General features: G+C 39.6%; 1 protein-coding gene and 1 pseudogene across 19 annotated transcripts in view; both read right to left on the minus strand.

Annotated features, from left to right (window-relative positions):
* ANKS1B (ankyrin repeat and sterile alpha motif domain containing 1B) overlaps positions 1-14,511 on the minus strand; it is a gene marked incomplete at both ends in the record, with an annotated part of 1,159,914 nt that overhangs the window by 267,197 nt on the left and 878,206 nt on the right. The gene's annotated exons all lie outside the window — the stretch shown is intronic.
* On the minus strand, positions 7,821-8,415 carry LOC309830083 (AP-3 complex subunit sigma-2-like; annotated as a pseudogene). Its single transcript has one exon. The product of its transcript is annotated as an AP-3 complex subunit sigma-2-like (transcript).

Consider the following 14,511-nt stretch of genomic DNA (forward strand, 5'->3'; position numbering starts at 1 on the left):
TTATAGGGTTATTACAAAGATTAAAGGAGATAATATATATAAAGAGCACAAAGTAAGCGCTACATAAGGGTAAACTGTTACTTTTACTACTATTTTGATCATGGGCTCTCAATAAATCTTGGCTGAATGAGTGGAGGAGAAGATCAGACCCAAAGGGTATGGCTTGAACCCAAGTAGCAGTAAGATGACTCAATTTTTCTGCTTGAGAAAAATGAGAAAATGGGGAGAGATGAGAAGGAGGGGGCGAATGAGGGAGGGCTAAAGAGCAGCCAGGTGGCTGCTATGTTGGGGTGAGATGGCCCATGAAAAATCTCCCATGGAGGATGGTTGACGTGCTGGTGCCAAGTATCAGAAGTATGGCCCACGCATACCAGCATCAAGTAGACACTGAATAAACGTTGGTTGGCTCACTGAATAAATGAATGAACTGTTAGGGTGCTTACTGAAAAAGAACTTGCTATCTCTTCCTTTAAACTAAAGAGATAGAAGTGACAGAAGGTTTTTCTCCAGTGCCATCTGCACATCTTTTACAATATTTGCCTGAAATTATGTGGGTGAAGATGTATTGCTCTATAATTGCCTGTGCCCTTGCAAGGAGCAGATAAGAACATCCGGTGAGGGCAGAAGCAGAAGCAGAAGGAACAGATTTCCCACAGAGTAAAATAGTCTGTTGTCATAAAAAGCCCCTTGCCGTAACATGAGAGAAAATGAAAAAGAGAACCTACAGAAGAGAAGCAGATACCTCCTAATAGGTGCATATCTCCAAGGCTTCCCACCAGGAGCCAGCTGCTCATCAAACAAGGAACAAATGAGTGATCATGACTGGCTCCCACCATGCCCCAGCACCGGGGCTGGAGAGCATTGTAAGAACATCACTTTCACCGCCCTGGCCCAGTGTGACAGTCAGGATGTCATGTCAGAATTACCCAGCACAAACTGCTCCTTTGCATCTGCATTCACCCAAGCCTTCTCTGAGGAGGCTCAGTGCATTTCTAATCCATCCTAAAAACATGTGCAGAAAGCAAGGAAAATTTGAAACATATAAAAGGCTTAGTTACGGGATTATAAAGTGGATGCCTCCACACGAAGGATTAACTTTGATGCACATCTTTCTGAACATTATTTGCATCACAACTTGACATGAATGCCTCAAGTCTGGCCCTTTTACGCCCCTGTCCTCTTTCTGCATCTCTCCTTCTCCCTCTGGATTACTTTGGCTTGAATTTTGTGTGCATCTTTAAATGTGGTAAGCAAACGGAAAGCAAAATCCCCTTTGAATAGTGAATGGACTTGCATTTCTGTTTAGGGATGTGTATTTGCCCTTGGGCTCTATAAGGATGAGACATAAAATAAAACCTTGATACAGATGGGACACACACACACACACACACAAACACATGCGCCACACTACTCAAAGCAGATGTGAGTCAAAAACATATGCTGATAAACTTGATTTGCCGATGGCATTTTGAGCTGTGAGCCCGCTCAGTACATTTGAAGGGTTTGGCATACTATTTCTTCATGGGAATAAATAGATAGCGGGGATAAACAATAATGCTGAAAGTCTTTTTCCAACGACTGAAGAAATGGAGAGAAATCAGCATCTTGTCCACCCCCTCCAAACAAAGCCCCATGGTTGAGGCTTAGGTCAAATCCTATAACTTTGGTCATATTACAATGTAGAAACACTTTAAGACAGACTACACGGGGATGCAGGAAAAGAGAGAGCACAAACCTTCAGAATCATGGAGCTTTGACCAAAGCTCTCTCTCCTTAACTTGCCTTAAGATTTTGCCAGCTGAAGCTTTGTTTCTTCTAGCTGTAACTTACTCCATCCTATAGCACCAGTACTTTGAGAAATTAACTGATTCATTTATTTCACAAATATTTATTGAGTGCCAGACACTAGCAAAGGAGATACAGTATCTGCTTGTGAAGGAGTCATGGCTAACAACACTGCCCTGCGTGAATGAATTTGAACTTGATTTCATATTAGGATAAGAGTAGAGCCTCACAGGTGGGCATGTTCATGAGGTTTATGCCCTCTTCCTCCTCATTCCTGTAAGCATTTATCTGAGGCCCATCTGTACGTGGGCTGTGCTGGGTGCAATGCCAAAGGGCAAAGCAAGTTAAGGGGCAACAGTCCTGTTCAACAGACCATGGACTTGCGATCAGAAGCAGGTCTACTTCACTTCGCTGTACAGTAGAAACTAACGCAACATTGCAAAACAACTATACCCCAATAAAAAAAAAAAGGAAAGAAACAAGTCTCCTTCCTTTTGTTGTAACTCCTGCCATGTGTGGGCTCAGTCTGAAATTGCTTCTGGAATCTCAGAAATAAGGGAAGGCAAAAAATCTCAAATATGCTTTGAGATCTGCTTGTAGATTTTGATAACCATGATGATACTAATAAAACAATATTAATATTGTGTTTTTATTATGTGCCAGGCAATGTTCTAAACACTTTAAATGTCTTAATTCACTTATTCCTCTGTCATTTAGTATAAATACCACTATTAGCCTTATTATTCATATGAAGAAACTGAGGCACTGAGTTAAAACTACTCACTTTTTTATATGAAGTTAATTTCAATATTTTATGTGATCCAATATATCCAAAATATTATGATTTCAACATGTAATCAATGTAAATACTATTAATGAGCATTTTACATTCTTTTTATTTTGTAGTAAGTCTTAGAAAGCCAGTGTATATTTTAATTAATTAATTAATTAATATATATTTAAAACCCACTCACTTTTAACTGTTAGTCTATCAGGCAAGCTAACCCCAAGGACCACACAAATTCCTAACTACTAAGTTGTGTCGCTTCTCAGTCACTCTGCCAAAAAATACATAAACGGACAGCTTCTACAATTAAATCCAGAATATCAAGTTGCTCTAATAAAGCATAAAAATAGGTTATTCTCTTGCTTTTGTTCCACTGTTTTTGTTTTTCTCCAAATAAGACCAAGTCTTTAATCCATAGTTACCTTAAGAATGTGACGTAAGAGTTGGAGCTGTCTACCTACTCACCAGCTGTTTTTATAGGAAGATGATCAGGAACTAGTTATGAAAGAATCATATTGTTTAATCTGGCATCAGAGCACTTGAGAAACCACAGACCTGGTGAGTTAGAAAATATGTAGGCAGAAATGATGTCTCCATGGAAACAGATGTAAAGATTCAAGTGAATACTAGGTCCATTAGACTTTTCATGAACGCAGCGGCAGATTTTGTTGTTTTTTTTTGACACTTCTATAACCTGTTTATTGAGGAGACTGACCATGGTGAGGAGGAAGCCAGAAACACATTTTCCTCTCTAGTCACTGCTTCTAACTCTTCTATGTCCAATCTCCTACCTCTTCTACATGATATCTCTCAATGACATGTTGGGAAGGCACATACAGTCACTGAAAGTTCTGTCTGGTCGTTTAATATTACAACCTCACATCCAGTTCAAGACTTTCCACTGCTCCATTTATGGCTAGACCTGTAACTCAAGGGCCTGATGTGGGGCTGCTCTAGTTCTAGGATACCTCCCTTCCGCTTCCTGCAAGACCCAATGCTTCTTGTTTTGGAGGCTGGGAGAGAGGATGGGATGGGGTAACGCATTTTGCTTCCTCCATTGGTTTTGCTGCTTCTCTGGCTCACACCAAAGGCATACCTCCCGGCGTTAGCTGTCTCAGGGACATGTGTGGGTTCTCTAGGGTCCCTTACATGAGAGGGTTCAATCGTGTTCAGCCCCCCTCAGCAACCTCAGCCACCCATAACCTGTAACTGCACTGCCTGCATTTTCCTGCCCAGTGGGCACCTTACTAACCTGTGGGTTGGGTTGTGGGAGAAGGAGTGTTGATATAGTAGGAAGAGTTTTGCTACTTAGTGAGCCCTAAAGAAAATATTTGGTAGATGTTCTGTTTGTAATGTGAGACACTTAACAACTCTTTTGCCCAGCTTTGGGCCCCAGGCACCAGTTCTTAGACCAAAAGAAAATTCTCTTTTGTATCCTGATCATAATAATAAACTTTGAGCTGAGGACACGAGGAGGGGGAAGGGTAAGCTGGGACGAAGTGAGAGAGTGGCATGGACTTATATACACTACCAAATGTAAAATAGATGGCTAGGGGGAAGCAGCCGCATAGCACAGGGAGATCAGCTCGGTGCTTTGTGGGTGGGAGGGAGACGCAAGAGGGAGGGGATATGGGGATATATGTATATGTACAGCTGATTCACTTTGTTATACAGCAGAAACTAACACACCATTGTAAAGCAATTATATTCCAATAAAGATGTTAAAAAATAATAAACTTTGATCAAAGCCTTAGGATAAGAAAGCATCAGGAGTTCTTTCTTCTCTCTTCCTTCCTTCCTCCCTCCCTTCCTTCTTTCCTTCCTTCCCTTCTTCCAAACAAAAACCATATAAATTGAAATAAGAGGGATAAAAAAAGCCTAGAAAATCAGTATTTCTTAGTGTCACTGACAGAACTTTAACAGAGCAGAGGAGTTTGGAATATTAGAAGATAAACAGTTTTAGTTTTCTGAGGATTTTGGTGGTATTTCTACCTGCTTAAATCTTGGACTGTACTTTTCCATGCCCAGGAAGCCACCTACAGCCCAGCTGATACTGCAATCAGCCACTGGGACTTTCTCACACTCTGAGCTCAACCTGCTTTTTTTAAAAAAATTTATGCCTTTGATTTTATTTTATCATATTAAAATTGCTATCCTTTCTTTCTTTTTAATTTTTTTTTAAACAGCAGGTTCTTATTAGTTATCTATTATATACATATTCATCTATATATGTCAATTCCAATCTCCCAATTCATCCCACCACCACCAGCACCCACCCCCTGCCCTACTTTCCTGCCTTGGTGTCCATACATTTGTTCTCTACATCTGTGCCTCTATTTCTGCCTTGCAAACGGGTTCATCTGTACTATTTTTCTAGGTTCCACATATATGCGTTAAAATACGATATTTGTTTTTCTCTTTCTGACTTACTTCACTCTGTATGACAGTCTCTAGGTCCATCCACGTCTCTACAAATGACCCAATTTCGTTCCTTTTTATGGCTGAGTAATATTCCATCGTATATATGTGCCACGTCTTCTTTATCCATTCATCTGTCGATGGGCATTTAGGCTGCTTCTGTGACCTGGTTATTGTAAATAGTGCTGCAATGAACACTGGGGTGCATGTGTCTTTTTGAATTATGGTTTTCTCTGGCCATATGCCCAGTAGTGGGATTGCTGCGTCGTACTGTAGTTCTATTTTTAGTTTTTTAAGGAACCTCCATACCGTTCTCCATAGTGGCTGTATCAATTTACATTCCCATCAACAGTGCAAGAGTGTTCCCTTTTCTCCACACCTCTTCAGCATTTGTTGTTTGTAGATTTTCTGATGATGTCCATTCTAACCAGTGTGAGGTGATACCTCATTGTAGTTTTGATTTGCATTTCCCTAATAATTAGTGATGTTGAGCAGCTTTTCATGTGGCTCTTGTCCATCTGTATGTCTTCTTTGGAGAAATGTCTATTTAGGTCTTCTGCCAATTTTTGATTGGGTTGATTGTTTTTTTGATAGTGAGCTGCATGAGCTGTTTATATATTTTGGAGATTAATCCTTTGTCCATTGATCTATTTGCAAATATTTTCTCCTATTCTGAGGGTTGTCTTTCCATCTTGTTTATAGTTTCCTTTGCTGTGCAAAACCTTTTAAGTTTCATTAGGTACCATTTGTTTGGTTTTATTTTTATCTCCATTACTCTAAGAGGTGGGTCAAAAAAGAGCTTGCTGTGAAATATGTCAAAGAGTGTTCTTCCTATGTTTCCCTCTAACAGTTTTACAGTATCTGGTCTTACCTTTAGGTCTTTAATCCATTTTGAGTTTATTTTTGTGTACGGTGTTAGGGAGTGTTCTAATTTTATTCTTTTACATGTAGCTATCCAGTTTTCCCAGCACCACTTATTGAAGAGGCTGTCTTTTCTCCATTGTATATTCTTGCCTCCTTTGTCACAGATTCGTTGATCATAGGTGCATGGGTTTATCTCTGGGCTTTCTATCCTGTTCCATTGATCTATATTTCTGTTTTTGTGCCAGTACCATATTGTCTTGATTACTGTAGCTTTGTAGTATAGTCTGATGTCTGGGAGTTTGATTCCTCCTGCTCCATTTTTTCCCCTCAAGATTGCTTTGGCCATTCAGGGTCTTTTGTGTCTCCATACAAATTTTAAGATTTTTTGTTCTATTTCTGTAAAAAATGCCATTAGTAATTTGATAGGGATTGCATTGAATCTGTAGATTGCTTTGGGTAGTACAGTCATTTTCACAATATTGAGTCTTCCAATCCAAGAACATGGTATATATTTCCAATTCTTTGTGTCATCTTTGTTTTCTTTCATCAGTGTCTTATAGTTTTCTGAGTACAGGTCTTTTACCTCCTTAGGTAGGTTTATTCCTAGGTATTTTATTCTTTTTGTTGCAATGGTGAATGGAATTGTTTCCTTAATTTCTCTTTCTGATCTTTCATTGTTAGTGTATAGGAATGCAAGAGATTTCTATGCATCAATTTTGTATCCTGAAAGTTTACCACATTCATTGATTAGCTCTAGTAGTTTTCTGGTGGCATCTTTAGGATTTTCTATGTATAGTATCATGTCATCTGCAAACAGTGACAGTTTTACTTCTTCTTTTCCAATTTGTATTCCTTTTCTTTTTCTTCTATGAATGCTGTGGCTAGGACTTCCAGAACTATGTTGAGTAATAGTGGTGAGAGGGGACATCCTTGTCTTGTTCCTGATCTTAGAGAAAATGCTTTCAGTTTTTCACCATTGAGAATGTTTGCTGTGGGTTTGTCGTATATGGCCTGTATTATGTCGAGGTAGGTTCCCTCTATGCCCACTTCCTGGAAAGTTTTTATCATAAATGGGTGTTGAATTTTGTCAAAAGCTTTTTCTGCATCTATCGAGATGATCCTATGACTTTTACTCTTCAATTTGTTAATATGGTGTATCACACTGATTGATTTGCGTATATTCAAAATCCTTGCATCCCTGGGATAAATCCCACTTGATCAAAGATTTTCTTTGAGGGGGACCCCTCTGGCTGTGGGGTGTGCCCTCCCTATTGGCAGAAATGTGGGGGGCAGGCAAACAACAGGCTTATGATCTGGATTGTGTCCTGCACATAAACACCTGGGAGAGCAGAGCCAGGGCTGTGGCAGTGGGGAGTATATGCCACAGGAGGTGGTGATGAGACAGCGTGGCTATACAAAAGGATTCTGGCTGTGCCAACTCTAGTAGAGCCAGTAGGCAACTCTGGATCTCATAAAATCCTGCCCTTATTTGCCACTCACGACATCCCCAAATCTAGAGGGTCAGCCCTTTTCTAGCTACGGCACCTCACCAGGAAAGTCAATGCTACAGGACCTCAGGGAGCCTCGTGGTGCTAAGGTTGAAGACTCAAGTCAGAGAACATCCTTGTGGTGGAGTTCTGGGAGCAGGGGGGCCTCTCATTACAGTCTGAAGTCCCTGGGAGTGGCTGCATGTGGCAGGTAAAGGGGGCGAGTGGCTTGGGCACCTGACCCCCACTGAGGAAGCCAGGGCCCCTCACATCTGCAGTGGTCACATGTACGAGAGACAGGCAAGGTCGCACATGTGAGAAGCAAGCACAGGCTGGCAGTGGACACAGGACTCCTTCCCGCTCCAGGACAGCAGGGGCCAGGGCCCAAGGCTGGACTTCTCAGGGCGCCGAGCAGGTTTTGCTGCAGGACTGGCTTGGCTTTGCTGGTTCCAAGGACTCAGTTCAGCCGTCTTCTACCCTCAGACAAACTGGGATAGGTTGGGAACCTTGATGTTGAGATCACCAATGTTGATATTCCGAGGCATCTCCGGCAGGTTGATGTTTTTCACGGCAGACATGGCCCAGGCGGGCACTGCTGAAAGGCCACCCTCAGATTTCTCCAGCCTGTTCTGAGCTTCAATCTGAGCCACGATTTCATTCATGTTTGTTTCCAACGCCATCCCACCCATCACCACCTCCTGAAGAACGTAGTGCACCTCATCCATGTGGAAGATCAAATCCAATTCACAAACATTTTCGAAACACTTATCCAGTGTCTCCACAAAAACCTGCTACACATACCTGGATGAGGTCCAAGATCCCAAGTTCACTCTCTGATGAATCCATACCAAATGCAAAGTAGAGGGTAGCATAATGCTGATAAATCAGTTTGTAGTCAGAGCCACCAATCAAACTTCCACCCTCCAAGAAGTTACAGATGTTCTCATCCCGCTTGAGAACTAGATGGAAGGTCTCTCGAATAATCTGCTGCTGAATTTCTTCTGGGAAATGCTGGTAGAAGCGGACCAGCTGTGGCTTCACATGGTTATTGAAAACCAGAATCACCTGAATCATCTTTGCCCACCAGGCTCCTTTCACCACTGGCTGTTTCCAGAGAGCATCTCCTTCCCTTGTGTATGTATTTTAACTTATATAATTGTTATTATACTGTAGTTTATTCTATTTTTCACTTTTTATATTAAGCATTCTATTTTTAAGATCTATATATTTTGCTGTGTGTTCATCTGGTTTACTGCATCAAATTGATGCATCTTAATTTAACATATGCACCAGAATATTTCACTTAGCCATTCTTCAGTGTTGGAAGCTCCAACTTCCCACTTTACAAACAATGCTCAAATAAGCATTCTTTAACATGGTTTTTATACACCCATTTGAGAATTTCTCTGGGATATATACCTAGGAATGAGACTGACTAGTCATTGAGTATACATATACTTGAGCCTCTTATATTTTACCCCTTTTGCTGCATTTGGGGTAATTTCATTAAATCTATTTTCCATTTCATATATTTTCTCTTTATCTGCGTCTAATATAGTATTTTAAAAACTTAAATGATTAGAAATCCTATTTGATTAAGGAAAATAGATCCAGAGAATGACTGAAGGAAAAAAGAAAATCAAATGACAATACAAAGACCCTTTCAAAAAAGATAAGACAGAACTTCTTTCTTGTGTGCTTTGTAATCTTAGGTTCTGTGTTCATAATTAGTTTTGAGCTCATATGAAGGAAACCTATGTGTATCAGTTAGCAGTTGATCAGGGAAACAGATCATTATGAGTGAAATAGAGTAATGGATTCATTAGAGAAATTATATGTTGTGCAGGTTAAGAAGTCTTTGTAAGACTGTTGACTTTGCATGTGGTGTTTGACCTGAGGTCATCATAGGTTAGCTTGGCAGGGAATCAGGAATGAGAAGTGAATTTGAAGTGGGAGAGAACAAGGAGAAACTGGAACCCGTAAGGTCATATTAGAACCCCAAAGGACAAAAAATTGAACCCATGAGAATAAAGTGGAATGTGACTTTATCTCCCAGCATCTCCAACTTAAATGATGCTGGTGACCTACAGAAGCCTGCACCCTTCACTATGGGGTTGTAACCACACTTGGCCCAGGACTCAGGGAAGCCAAAGGAAAAAATCCAGTGGGAACTGGAGAATTGCAGACCCAGGTTGTCCTCAACACCAATAAGGTAACTTAAAGATTAGCAATAACATGTGCAAATTGCCAACGCCTGCTGTCCTATACTGACTTTCAGAGTGCTAAAATGGCTGCTTCTTCATTTGTGCCTTTCAGTTCTCAAGAAAATTTCCTTTGTGGTTTGACTCACAAGGAAAGGAATTCTGAGAAACATAGTTTCAACTTAGCTAGGTTGATGTAGTATAAAGCCATCATACTATACTACTTTAGTTGAAGGTATGTCCCTTCAGAGATGTTTTGTTTATTTCTCTTAGTACCTTGAGGCATCTCTGGCCTGGTACCAATTTTTATGTAAATGTTTTCAGCTTAGCGTTTCCAGACTAATAACTCAAAGTTAAAGTGAGGAGCTTGCCCATAGTTCTGGGTTCTCAAGGAAGAGTCTCCATTCCCTTACCCTGAACCCAAGCTGAGAAGACAAGCTACCTTCTTATCTCCCTATGCCAATGGGCAGATTATTTTTAAGTCCTTATTTACATTTATATTAAGAATGGAGCTCTTCTCGGGTTCAGACTGTGTGGATGGTCTCAATTCTGACTCCATACCTCAAAGGGACAGAAGGCCTTGTCTCCTGACCTCCAGTGGTTGTTAAAACACAAGTCTCTAGACTTACCTTGAGGGACCTGTCCCCCCCTGCAGAGTAGACAGATCTCAGCTCTACTACTCTGAGTTTCAGTTCTGTCTTAGTTTCTATTCTCTGCAGAATCTATTTATTTTCTGTCTTTCTTAGCAGTTCATTAAAAAAATACATATATATTTGTTTTATTTTATCTAGATTTTCATATGGTTTTAGTGCACGCTTTCAGGTTAACTCTTCTGCCATGTTGCTTGAACAGGAAGCCCATTGTTTTTACAACCAAAAACTTAAATGCAGAAGACCTTCTCTACAAGTCAAGGGCGCTTTAAGCAAATTCAGATTTACAGGAAAAAAATTACAGATCTACAAAACAGATCAATTAGAAGGGAAATTGGCATAACAAAAGGATTCACCAGAAGACTACTTAAAATAACTAGGATCTCACAGTGTATTTAGAGCATCTAGGAGAATGTGTATTGTAAAAAGCTATCTGGCCTATAGTTAAAGAAATGTTGGGATGAATCCTTTTGTAAAGCAGAAAGTCCTTTTTGTAATGTGAATTATCACTCTAATTTATAAGTTTGTAAGATTGGGCTTTTGTGTATTTGGATTGTTTTTCATCTGGCTTTAATAATAGCGATCTAGAAAAAGTCATTTATATAAAGAGTTCAGGTTTAACTCTCCTGAGCATGTTTTTCCTATATTAACATCAAATAATCAAAACAATCAGCATATTTAAAAGACAGAATGATAAGTTCCTTCAAATGTTTAATACATGCATTTCTAAGTTCCCATGGGTCTTGTTATTAGAAATAAGTTGAAGACATATTTCCCACATAATGACTGACTTCTTTTGATACTGTTACTAAGACACAGTATAAAACATTTTTACCAGAACACAATTGCTAATTCACTAGATTCAACATTATTTACTGAATTGATGATCATAAGTACTTAACTGCTAATACACTGCAGGTACATGGACTTCCTTCACTAATTATTGGAAGACCAGGACTATAAACACTGAATAGAATGGACCTATTTTTCATTTTCATCTAAATTGAGTATGATGATTGCAAAGCTCATCTCATTGTCTTCATGATCCTTTTCTAGAGTTTTATTTTGATACATAATTAAATATTTTAATAGGGTAACATGTAATATACAAATTCTAAGGAAAACAGGCAGCCAGTTTTATACTAATGCTTGTCTGGTTTTTAAAAAATTAGCTCTGGTTCTCAAGCTTGGCTGTACTTTGTAATCACCAGGGAGCTTTAAAAAATATTGATGCCTGGCTCCTACTACGGAGGTTTTGATTTAATTGTTCTGGGATGCAGCCAGACATTGGGATTCTAGTATGTAGCCAGTATTAAGAACCACCAATGTGGTCAAACCACAGTTACTCAAACCCACTTAATCAGAGCACTCAATTAACTGGCAATGGGGAAGGGGAATGATGGACTGGGTAGCAGGACTGGGAAAAAAATCATTTAAAAAGTTTATATCAGGCATTTATTCTAAAATTTGTTTTTGAGCATGATCTGAAATGAGGTTCCATATATCCTAAACTCATGCACTTACAAAACTAGACAAAGATAATGACACAGAACAGTGACCTTGAGGTACTACTATTCCATTGATTATAAATTTAAAAATTTTTAATAAACTGTTTTACCCTACTTATTATTAGGTGGTTGACTCATATCTATGGATATAACACTAATACATTGAACAGGTGTGATTTGTGGTTGTAATCACAAGGCAACTTTTCTCCCCAACTACTTACATTTTTTTAGGGGGGTTGGTTTCTTCCTGCTGCTGGATAAAAATGTGAGCAGTCTTATCACTTTAGATAGGAAAACGCAATCTCTGTTTAGTAGTTAAAAATGTTCATCCCATGTAATAGTGAAAAACTCCAATCTTGATTTGAAGTTGAAGCTTCTCCCCTTTCTATCTAGGACCCTATTGAGGGAGAGCTTCTAGTCAGGGGAGGTCAGTGTGGTTGGGATCTTCTCTCTTTCCATCACCCTCAGCACTTAGCAAAAGCTTCCTTGCACTTTACATTTTAGCAATATTGAAAGCATAGTGTTCCCTCAGTGGCCCACACTGTTTCACACATCTGTACAGCTAGCTATTCACTCCATCTGGACTGCTCTTCCTTCCCTCAGTCACCTTGGAGACACCTGTTTGACCTTTAAAACCAGATGGACATTTCTCTAGTTTTAATTCCCTCTTAATTCAGCTTTATTATTTGTACCCAAATTGGTAGTAAGGAAGAAGTCAGAAATAATACAATGGATTTTATTAAAGAATTATTTGAGCTGATCAGTTGGAGGTCCTTAGAGATCATGTATCCAAACGCTTCCATCTCCAGATGGGCAAACTAGTGAGGTCAAAGGACTTGCTGAACAGTTCTAGGCTGCTTAGGGCACTGACAGTACAGGGCTCTTTCTAGCATGTTGTTTTCTTTAACAAAGTGAAATATTCCACTAAATTAAAGAGGCTGTCAATTCCATGGATGAAAAATTCATGCCAAAGAACCATGTTGCACCCCTGCAGGAGGCCAGGTTAATTGTGGCCTGGTGCAAAGAGCACAGACTTGGAGTCATACAGGCCTGTGTCTGCAGTTTTTGCAGTGGCCTTGGGCAATTTATTTAACTTCTCTGAGCCACAGTTTCCTCAGAGGCAAAGCAGAAAATTAATACTCATCTTGCCTTCCTGAAAGTGTATTTGTTAGAAATAAATACGATTATATAGAAGATATATTTTACTGTATAATCTCCAAGGTACTTTAAAAATGTCAATTGTTATTGCTATAGCTACTCTAGAATAGGCATACATTAAAAGATATACGGACTTCACAGATATTTTGCTGAATAATCAAGGAATAAGATGTTAATCTTCTTTTCAGAAGCAATGAAGAAAAATCTAGACTCCACATTTATTAACTTTTTTGTTTTATGATTCGGAACTGTATCCAATGTCATTTCCTATACTTTTCTTTAAGTGGATTACTTAAATAATCAAAAATGATTAATATATGTAAAACAATTAGAAGAGTGATTTGCACAAAAAGAAGTTTGATAAACATTTGTTATTTTTGTAATTTATATCCTCCTACTTGTCTATTCCTAGCTCAATTGTGAAAGCTGAACATAACTCTCTGGACTCTGAATTTCACTCTCTATTGTTTGAAATGACAAAGATCATGGTGACAAACAATTCAAGCATTGTTTTTCCTCACTGGAAGAACAAGGTGTTGTTTTAGGGAGTAAAAGTATTTGGGAAGCATTGTTTATGACAACTGCTACAGCCTCAAAGGACAGTGTATTTTAAAAATGTATTTATGAGGACCTACAAGATGGTGGAGGAGTAAGACGTGGAGATCACCTTCCTCCCCACAAATACATCAAAAATACATCTACATGTGGAACAACTCCTACAGAACACCTACTGAACGCTGGCAGAAGACCTCAGACTTCCCCAAAGGCAAGAAACTCCTCACGTACCTGGTCGTGTGGCTGACAGGGTCTTGGTGCTCTGGCCAGGTGTCAGGCCTGAGCCTCTGAGGTGGGAGAGCTGAATTCAGCACACTGGACCACCAGAGACCTCCCAGCCCCACGTAATATCAATCAGCAAGAGCTCTCCCAGAGATCTCCGTCTCAATGCTGAGACCCAGCTCCACTCAATGACCAGCAAGCTCCAGTGCTGGACACCCCATGCCAAACAACCAGCAAGACAGGAACACAACTCCACACATTAGCAGAGAGGCTGCCTAAAATCATATTAAGTTCACAGACACCCCAAAACACACCACCAGATGCAGTCCTGCCCACAAGAAAGACAAGATCTAGCCCCATCCACCAGAACACAGGCACTAGTCCCCTCCACCAGGAAGCCTACACCACCAGGTTGGCCCACTGAACCAACCTTACCCACTGGAGACTGACACCAAAAACAATGGGAACTATGAACCTGCAGCCTACGAAAAGGAGACTCCAAACGCAGTAAGTTAAGCAAAATGAGAAGACAGAGAAATACGCAGCGGATGAAGGAGCAAAGTAAAAACCCACCAGACCAAACAAATGAAGAGGAAATAGGCAGTCTACCTGAAAAAGAATTCAGAGTAATGACAGTAAAGATGATCCAAAATCTTGGAAATCGAATGGAGAAAATACAAGAAACATTTAAAAAGGACCTAGAAGAACTAAAGAGCAAACAAACAATGATGAACAACAAATTAATGAAATTAAAAATTCTCTAGAAGGAATCAATAGCAGAATAACTGAGGCAGAACAGATAAGTGACCTGGAAGATAAAATAGTGGAAATAACTACTGCAGAGCAGAATAAAGAAAAAAGAATGAAATGAATTGA

The sequence above is a fragment of the Grampus griseus genome (assembly GCF_964374135.1).
Source record: "Grampus griseus genome assembly, chromosome: 11".
Lineage (NCBI taxonomy): Eukaryota > Metazoa > Chordata > Mammalia > Artiodactyla > Delphinidae > Grampus > Grampus griseus.